This window comes from Schistocerca gregaria, chromosome 7 (assembly GCF_023897955.1).
Source record: "Schistocerca gregaria isolate iqSchGreg1 chromosome 7, iqSchGreg1.2, whole genome shotgun sequence".
In the NCBI taxonomy this organism is placed as follows: Eukaryota; Metazoa; Arthropoda; class Insecta; order Orthoptera; family Acrididae; genus Schistocerca; species Schistocerca gregaria.
Genome location: NC_064926.1, coordinates 364,446,458 through 364,456,833, shown reverse-complemented (window position 1 = coordinate 364,456,833; position 10,376 = coordinate 364,446,458). Strand labels below are relative to the sequence as shown.

General features: G+C 44.6%; 1 pseudogene; it reads right to left on the bottom strand.

Annotated features, from left to right (window-relative positions):
• Positions 1–757: 757 nt before the first annotated feature.
• LOC126282397 (uncharacterized protein DDB_G0271670-like) lies at positions 758–2,463 on the bottom strand (annotated as a pseudogene).
• Positions 2,464–10,376: the final 7,913 nt, after the last annotated feature.

Here is a 10,376-nt window from a genome sequence, read left to right as displayed (position 1 = left end):
GAGGGAGGGGAGTGAAGGGATCAGAGCAGGAGGCGCCAGAAGAAGGAGCTGGGGATGGGGAGACAAAGAGCAAAGGAGATGGGAGAGTTAGAGGTGGGGGGACGCAATGAGTGGCGAGGGTGATTGGGCACACCACATAATTTTGGTGGTGGCAGAGGAGAGGGATTGGTAGATAATGGTGGTACTGATGGTAGTGGTAGTGGTGGTGGGGGTCGACATGACAACAAGGAGGAAAGGAACAGGATAGGACAGAAATTACAGAGGGAAAACAAAGGACTCACGAAGATGGATGAAGATAGATGAAGGAATGCTGACTGGGGCCGAAGCACCACTCTGCTGCTGGTGGCAGGAGGCAGAAACGCTGGCTGGCTTGCAGTAATGCTGGCTCGCTGGCAGGAATGCAGGCTGGCGGGCAGGACTGCTGCAGCTGCTGCTGCCAATTGCTGATGTGCTGCTGCTACTGCTGCTGTTACTACTGCCTAGACCACTGCTGTTGCTGGATAGACCGCTCCTGCAGCTGCATATACTGCTGCTTCTGCTGCTACTGCTGCAGCTGGCTGGACAGCTGCTGCTGCTGCTGGTGGTGGCTGGACTGCTGATGCTGCTGGCTGGAACACTCCTACTAGCTGGACCACTGCTGCATTGCTGCTGCTGGCTGGTTCGCTACTGCTGGCTGGACCGCTGTTGCTGCTGCTGATACTGCTGCTGGCTGCACAGCTGCTGCTGCTGCAGCTGCTGGCTGGCTAGACCACTGTTGTTGCTGACTGAACTGCTGCTGCTGCTTCTACTGCTGCTGCCTGAACCACTGCTGCCGATGGCTATACTGCTGCTGCTGCTGTTACTGCTGCTGCTGCTGGCTGGACTGCTGCTACTGCTGCTGCTGATGCTGCTGCATGCACCAGTGCTGCTGCTAGCTGGACCACTGCTTCTGCCTGGAAAGCTGCTGCTGCTGGCCTGAACGCTACTGCTGCTGGGTATACTGTTGCGTCTGCTGTTACTGCTGATGGTTAGAGCGCTGCTACTGCTACTGCTGCAGCTGGCTGGACAGCTGCTGCTGCTGCTGCTGGTGGCTGGACTGCTGATGCTGCTGGCTGGAACACTCCTACTAGCTGGACCACTGCTGCATTGCTGCTGCTGGCTGGTTCGCTACTGCTGGCTGGACCGCTGTTGCTGCTGCTGATACTGCTGCTGGCTGCACAGCTGCTGCTGCTGCAGCTGCTGGCTGGCTAGACCACTGTTGTTGCTGACTGAACTGCTGCTGCTGCTTCTACTGCTGCTGCCTGAACCACTGCTGCTGCTGGCTTTACTGCTGCTGCTGCTGTTACTGCTGCTGCTGCTGGCTGGACTGCTGCTACTGCTGCTGCTGCTGCTGCAAGCACCACTGCTGCTGTTGGCTGGACTGCTGCTGCTGCTGCTGCTGCTGCTTCTGGCTGGAAAGCTGCTGCTGCTGGCTGGAACACTCCTACTGGCTGCACGGCTTGTGCTGAAGCTGCTGCTGCAGCTGCTGGCAGGCTAGAGCACTGCTGTTGCTGGCTGAACTGCTGCTGCTGCTTCTGCTGCAGCTGCCTGAACCACTGCTGCTGCTGGGTATACTGCAGCTGCTTCTGTTTCTGCTGGCCAAAGTGCTCCTGCTGCTTCTGCTGCTGCTGGCGAGACTGCTTTTGCTGCTTGCAGGACCACTCCTGCTTCTGCTACTGCTGCTGCTAGTGGCTGAATTGCTGCTGTTGCTGTTGCTGCTGCTGAAGGACTGGTGCTGCTAGTGCTTTTGCCTTCACCCCTGCTGCTGCTGCTGGTGTGACCGTTGCAGCAGCTGCTGCTGCTCCTAGCTGGCTAGCCGCTGCTGTTGCTGTCTGGACCGCTGCTGCTGCTGGCTATACTGTTGCATCTGCTGTTACTGCTGTTGCTGCTGGGAGGAGCGCTGCTACTGCTACAGCTGCTGCTGGCTGGACCGCTCGTGCTGCTGGTTTTGAGTGGACCGCTGCTGCTGCTGGATGGTCTGCTGCTGCTGCTGGCTATACTGCTGCTTCTGCTGTTACTGCCGCTGCTGCTGGCCGAACCACTGCTGCTGCTTCTCGTGCTGCTTGGGTGACTCCTGCCGCTGCTTGCTGGACCACTCATGCTGCTGCTACTACTGCTACTGGTGGCTGAATCGCTGCTGCTGCTGTTGCTCCTGCTGGCAGGACTGGTGCCGCTAGTGCTGATGGCTGCACTGCAGCTCCTGCTGCTGGCAGGAACGCTGCTGCTGCTACTGCTGCCGCTGGCTGGACTGCTGCTGATACTGCTATTGGCTGTACCGCTGCTGCTCCTGCTGCTGGCTGGACCATTGCTGCTGCTGCTGGCTGTACCACTGCTGCTGCTGCTGCTGCTGCTGCTTGCTGGACCACTGCTGTCTGAACCGCTGCTGCTGCTAGCTGGACCGCTGCTGCTGCTGCTGTTGGCTGAAACACGGCTGCTGCTGGCCATACTGCTGTTTCTGCTGCTTCTGCTGCTACTGCTGGCAGGAGTGCTACTGCTGCTACTGCTGCTGCTGGCTGGAACGCTGCTGCTGCTGTTATTGGCTGGACTGCTGCTGCTGCTGCTGTTACTGCTTCTGCTGCTGGCTGGACCGCTACTGTTACTGCTGGCTGGACCGCTGCTGCTGCTGCTACTGCTGCTGCTGCTGGCTGGCTGGTTGGCTGGCTGGCTGGTTCTGCAAAAACCCTAATACTTCGATCAGAGCCGAATGCCACTATCGAAGGGCGGTACTCAGTGCGAGGTACCGCCGTAAATGGTAAAACGGTCTATTTTAACAAAGGTAATGTGTGACGGATGAATTACTGTCCATACTGGCGGAATGTTAAGTGACACCAAGTTTGTGACTATTAGAGGGCCATCTATCACAAAGCAAAAAAAGTGGTCCAACTAAGACATTCATATTTATTTATGAACTACACGAATATGAAATAAAAATTGGGGTTCCTATTTTTAAAAAACGCAGCTGATATCCGTTTGATCTATGGCAACGCCATTTAGCTGGCCAAACATAGCACCATCTGAAACTTCCTGGCAGACTAAAACTGTGATATCCTTTCTTTCAGGAGTGCTAGTTCTGCAAGGTTTGCTGGAGAGTTTCTGTAACGTTTGGAAGGAAGGAGAGGAGGTACTGGCAGAAGTAAAGCTGTGAGGACGGGGCGTGAGTCGTGCTTGTGTAGCTCAGTTGGTAGAGCACTTGCCCGCAAAAGGCAAAGATCCCGAGTTGGAGCCTCGGTCCAGCACACAGCTTTAATCTGCCAGGAAGTTTCATACCAGGGCACACTCCGCTGCAGAGTGTTAAATTCATTCTGGATAGCGCCATCTGGTTTCCCCCTTCAAGTTGGACAAGTTTCGATCTTTGTAGTTTTTTCGTTTGATGCTTCTTTTGTGAGATATTTGGCCCAGTTACTATCAGTGTACCACAGTTTGTAGGGAATTTAATTTCTTTTCTTTAATTTTCTATATGCCTGAGACATAAATCAGTATCCAGATTTCTTAGCAGCTTCGTTACTATGCTGAAAAACCGAATTTGGAAATTTTATATTTGCTTAATTATTTATCGTATTGATGTATCCATTGATAGAACGTTTGTAGACATACTATCTGTAGCCTGCAAGTATTTGATGCAAGCTGTAAGTGAAGGCTTCAGCTGTTGTAGCTTTCTGTTGCCTGCCGAGCGTGGCCGTTCGCTAGGTAACCCCCATTAATACAACGTCCCTTCCACTACTGCGTCATGTACGTAGAAATGGATCACGTTATTTTGCACTACCTATACCTGACTAGAATGATAATCGGCAAGTTAACGTCAGCGTGATGGAAACACCCTTATGGAAGCAGCTGAAATGTACCCCGAGTTAAATATAGCTTCTAATTTATAGAATTCCTTGTCATTTTCAAAGCTCAAAAGGCAGCTGCGAAATATGGAAGTTGAGATATTTAAGACTGCAAACGCTGTAAATTTCCTGACAAGCAGAATGCAGTACGATATCACACACGGATATAGACTGCGCTAATACTTGCTTTGCCACAGGGGAAATTAATATGACCGTTTCTTTTCATGTTATACGACAATGATTTAGCGTGTGACACTAGTTAAAATCCTAGCCTTTACACAGGTAAAGGAAAGAAGCAAGTAAAATTAGACTTTAGCGTCCCATCAACGTTGCAGTCGTCAGAGACAGAGTAGATGGGACTGCAAAAGGGTGGTGAACGAAATCGGCAGCGACCTTTTCAAAGGAATCACGCCGGCATTTGTTTGGAGTGTTTAGGGAAATCACGGAAAATTAAATCAGGATGGCTGGCCGAGAAACTAAATGGAAGTTTTCTGACATGTGAGTCCATTGTGCTAACCACTGCGTCTTCCCGACCGGATGTTGGCAGTTCATGCAATTACCTATATGAGGGAACTGCGTCTGGGAAAAATTGTGTAATTATTCTGTTTGATCTTGAGAAAATGTCAGCCCTAAGCGAAGACTGGCAACCAGCTCTTAACACTGGAAAGTTTTAGTTTCTGACATTCCTAAAATGGTCGTTAGGGGTCATTTTGACCCCACATAAAACATTTTCGTAATAGACTTCAAAAATCATTTTTAAGTATTTGTTAATCCGTAATTTATTTTTAGTAATCACAACAATTATTTACATTTATAAATAATTTATTTGAACAACAGTGTATGATACAAATTTGTTGTTTCTAATACTTAAAGTTTCTTAAATATACATTTTAAATTGTTTTTGTTAAGTATTCATACAACCTTGTAGAAACATTGGTCCCTTTTACTCTCACATGTGGATTACACGCCGGCCGGGGTGGTCGAGCGGTTCTATGCGCTTTAGTCTGGAACCACGCGACCGCTACGCTCGCAGGTTAGAATCCTGCCCCGGGCATGGGTGTGTGTGACGTCCTTAGGTTAGTTAGGTTTAAGTAGTTCTAAGTTCTAGGGGTCTGATGACCTCATAAGTTAAGTCCCATTGTGCTCAGAGCCATTTGAACCATTTTTTGTGTTTTACAAGTAGCTCTGTATTGCATTTCACTCAAGTCATTTGAAGCTGCTACACCTACTTACCACAGGTGATTTCTGTTTTATGACCACATTTTCTGCACACAGCTCTGTGGCACTTTACACAGTTTTATTGCTACTTCAGAATGCAGCGTACTCGGAAGAATGACATTTTTATTCTGGTATACAGTCAAGGTGCAGTCTGTGTTTCCACTATTGTGCAGTATTGTGGTATGGTGTATTTCTACATTCGGCTTCTATATTTCATCGGTGATTTCACAGCGGATCTTGTTCATTGTACCAAGTAACGAAGTTTTCTTTTCTTTGAGTTGAAGAGAAGTAAAGAAGAAGTCTGTGGTCATGTTTCTTCCTTGATTTACAAATGGCTCCATCAGACGCAGAACGACGTTCTCTCGAAGTGGTTGTTTCTGTCTATGCTTGTCCTCTTTACTAATGTACTTTGTCGTTACATCAACAGCCAGCCAATATATGGAAACATATTTGTCTGGTTTGTTGGACATGAATTGAGTACATTCGCATCTTGCTTTGCTTGGTAACAGTTGCTCGTCAATGGTTATATTTTCTCCAGGACGGTAAGCACGAATACTGTTTTCAATGAACTTTCCCCAAGTTTCAGGTTAAAGAGCGAATTTGTTGGCCGTGAGGCGTGCAGCCTGGGTTTGAATTTTCATCAACACGGAGAAATCTGAGAAGCTCCTGAAATCTTACCTTAGGCATAATGTCCTTGATAAAAGCAGTCCCCCAAGAGTGCGACGGGAAATCATCCACAGACATATCTTTTGTCCACAATACACGACGACCATACATGATGGCTGTCAGTTTCTCCAGTTCCTTAAGTGACACAGACCAGTCATTGTTTTTTAGTACTTTTCGAGCATTTGATTCTGTGTATTTCTTCATGAGATGTATCATAGCTTCATCAAAAATAAGACGGAAGGCACTGATGACAGAACTGTCTACTTGTTGGCAAGCACAAGCAGTGGTATCACAGCTGACCACCTTCCAGAAGATGAATAATTCCCAATGTCCCACACGGTTCCATCCCTTGCAGTCATCTTTGTTGAAGCTTCCAACTGTACATGCTGTGGTGAAAGAGGTGATGATTGACGTATATCAGCATCTGAATGTTCTTCCCCTAATCGCCCCTCTCTCGCAATGTCTTCATCTTCACTTGTGTCACGTACGTAATCATCATCTTCATCAGTGAAGTCCATTTCCGATTCAACTTCGGAATTATTTAAGAGATGTAACACTTGTTGATCAGAAAGTCCACACTGACGATACATGTTGGAAAACGTGTTTCACGGACAAAGACTGCCTGTGTGACATAACATAATCTGAGTCGGACTGGAATGTAGAAGTGCCAAGTTGCAACAATGAGGAGCAACTACTCTGCATTACTGTTCTCTGTTGCCACTGTATTGTTGGGTAATTTATTTATATTTAGTAGAGAAGCTACAATGGAGTCAAATTTGACCCGTTCCGCCGTTCTAGGTTTACTGAATTAAATGGCGAAGAAAATTTAAATATTTTGTAAATACTAAAACATCTTCGGAAAGAGGAGAAAAAATTAGAAACAGTCATATAATTTCATTAATGAAGTAAACAAATTGAATATGACAATGAACGAAAAACGTATAACAGGGGTCATTTTGACCCCTTCCGCCGTTCTAGTGTTAATGTAGAGACCTGGAAAGATGTGTACTTCACAGAATGTAAGAGCAAGGTATTCCTTCAATACAGGATTAATATAAGACAACTATGCACTTGCGACGTACTTTGGGGTATGTGTATGTAGGTATAAGTTGGAAGAACCCTGTAGGTCCAGTTGGTATGCTGCGAGTTACTGGTAGGCTGCTGAGAAACTGCATTTGATGAAGTACTATGAAACTGCAGTTAGTCTACAGTATACCGCATTAAACATACTTGAATACTTCTTTGGTGTATGGGTCTGAAACCAATTAATGTGATGTCATATATGTCTGCAGTGTAAAAGAAAGCACGAGTTAATTTCCACATACAGACATATACGCCACATTACGGCTCAACATTCTGAAGTATGTAGCCCCAATGCTAGATTTCAATTTGTAATAACAGTTGACATTTTAGAAGTTAATCCGAATACTTCGACATTGTTGGAGTTTACTGATCAGACTTCAAACTACAAAAAATACCTGCTAGCTAAGCAAGCGAACAGACCGACTGAATGGAACTGATTTCACCTACTCCTGATGTAAGTCACCATACAACCTGAAAGTATATAATGACACATTTAAATTATTCTGCAGCACCATTTCAGGAAGGACAAACATAATACTTCATGCTATTCACTAGCAAAAATGTAAACTCTGATATTAGTTGCCAATTATTGTTGGTATTAGGATCGACACGGCCCTGCGGAGGGCTATGCACAATTACAACAGTTTCCATTCAAAAGGCTCCGTAAAAGCTTGATGCTTTGTAATTTTCTGATAATATTACTCACACACTCTAAAAATACGTCAGCAGTGTGGAAACTGCGATGTTCACATATCAGTGGTATCTAAATACGTATAATGTGTATTCAATCGGCGCACTTGCATTTTCGGAAACTATTACTTCAGGAAATAAAGACCACAGCACCTCAAACACATTCGCAACACTCGTCTTAGAGGAAGAAGAAAAAATTGTGTTTTGTTACTAAAAACATTATTCAACCTACTGGGGGACTCGGATTGCTTGAAATGTAATCACACGTCCAAAGACAGTAACAACTAGAGATGTCAGATTTCGAGAGACAATGTCAGCGTCAATATCTGTGAGCTTAAATATTTTTAAGGCAACTTACCCTGTACTGTGAGACATTTCAAGTATTTATTAAATATTGCCAGATCTAAACTGTGTAAGTCACTAAAATACATGTTGGCCGCCATGAAAGCAAAATCGCTAAAATTCCTATCCGTATACCTTGTAAGACAATGTGGCATCGAAATTCGTGTAATACCTAACGCAAGACATAGTATGACCAACCTCCATGGCTATGAGTGCTGAACAAATGTCACAACTTGTATTAATGTAATGCTGTTCCCTATAAGGAAGTTGTCACGTTGTAAATTTTAGTGGGTCAGAACCGAAAATGAAGTCAGAGATTCTACCAAACCATGACTATGACTCAACTGAAAAATATGCTTAATATCAAGCCTTCAAACAGATTATACGTGTTAGGACTTCCATTAAGTAAAACTTTTGTACAATTGCTGTACGTATTACGAGGAATAGTACCTCAACTTTGCAGTGTAACAGCATGACTGCCAGTTTGCTGAGACGGAGATATCTGTGTCGTAATACACGGCAAACAGAAAAGAACTAATGTGATTACAGCAGAGATAGCGGTGAAGAATAGACGAGAATTGTCACAGTGACGTAATTATGTACCGAAAGAAAGTAGTCGAAAAAAAGGCACATATCATCGTGTACATATACAAAACAGTCTCACACATGGAACAAACACACAATTCACTCTCTAGTGGTCCCCAGCCTAGTAATACCATTCTCTATACATAAGGAAGATGTAAAAGTTTGCAGTTTTCACATGACTGGAAACTTTATAAATTCTATAACTGTTAACAATGGGTTCATACGGTCCTGTGCTAGTGATATATATATATATATATATATATATATATATATATATATATATATATATATATATATATATATATATATAGGCCCGACAAACGTGTGGTTCATGAAGACGGGGTGCAGCCTTTTCAGTAGATGCAGGGGCAACAGTCTGCATGATTGACTGGCCTTGTAACACTAACGAAAACGGCCTTGCTGTGCTGGTACTGCGAACGACTGAAAGCAAGGGGAAACTACGGCCGTAATTTTTCCCGAGGGCATGCAGCTTTACTGTATGATTAAATGATGATGGCGTCCTCGTGGGTAAAATATACCTGAGGTAAAATAGTCCCCCATTCGGATCTCCGGGCGGGCACTACTCGAGAGGATGTCGTTATCAGGAGAAAGAAAACTGGCGTTCTACGAATCGGAGCGTGGAATGTCAGATCCCTTAATCAGGCACGTAGGTTAGAAAATTTAAAAAGTTAAATGGATAGTTTAAAGTTAGATATAGTGGGAATTAGTGAAGTTCGGTGGCAGGAGGAACAAGACTTTTGGTCAGGTGACTACAGGGTTATAAACCCAAAATCAAATAGGGGTAATGCAGGACTAGGCTTAATAATGAATGGGAAAATAGGAATGCGATTAAGCTACTACAAACAGCATAGTAAACGCATTATTGCGGCCAAGATAGATACGAAGCCCACACCTACTACAGTAGTACAAGTTTATATGCCAACGAAGTCTAGATGACGAAGATATTGAAGAAATGTATGATCAAATAAAAGAAATTATTCAGATAGTGAAAGGTGACGAAAATTTAATAGTCATGGGTGACTGGAATTCGGTAGTGGGAAAAGGAAGAGAAGGAAACGTAGTAGGTGAATATGGACTGGGGCGAAGAAATGAAATAGGAAGCCGCCTGGTAGAATTTTGCACAGAGCACAACTTAATCATAGCTAACACTTGGTTCAAGAATCATTAAAGAAGGCAGTATACATGGAAGAAGCCTGGAGATACAGACAGGTTTCAGATAGATTATATAATGGTAAGACATTTAGGAATCAGGTTTTAAATTGTAAGACATTTCCAGGGGCAGATGTGGACTCTGACCATAATCTATTGGTTATAACCTGTAGATTAAAGCTAAAGAAACTGCTAAAGGTGGGAATTTAAGGAGATGGGAGCTGCTTAAACTGAAAGAACCAGAGGTTGTACCGAGTTTCAGGGAGAGTGTAAGGGAACAAATTGCAGGAATGGGGGAAAGAAATACGGTAGAAGAAGAATGGTTAGCTTTGAGGGATGAAGTAGTGACGGCAGCAGAGGATCAAGTAGGTAAAAAGACGAGCGCTAGTAGAAATCCTTGGGTAACAGAAGAAATATTGAATTTAATTGATGAAAGGAGGAAATATAAAAATGCAGTAAATGAAGCAGTCAAAAAGGAATACAGACGTCTCAAAAATGAGATCGAAGGAAGTGCAAAATGGCTAAGCAGGGATGGCTAGAGGACAAATGTAAGGATGTAGAGGCTTATCTCACTAGGGGTAAGGTAGATACTGCCTACAGGAAAATTAAAGAGACCTTTGGAGATAAGAGAACCAGTTGTATGAACATCAAGAGCTCAGATGGAAACCCAGTTCTAAGCAAAGAAGGGAAAGCAGAAAGGTGGAAGGAGTATATAGAGGGTCTATACAAGGGCGATATACTTGAGAACAACATTATGGAAATGGAAGAGGATGTAGA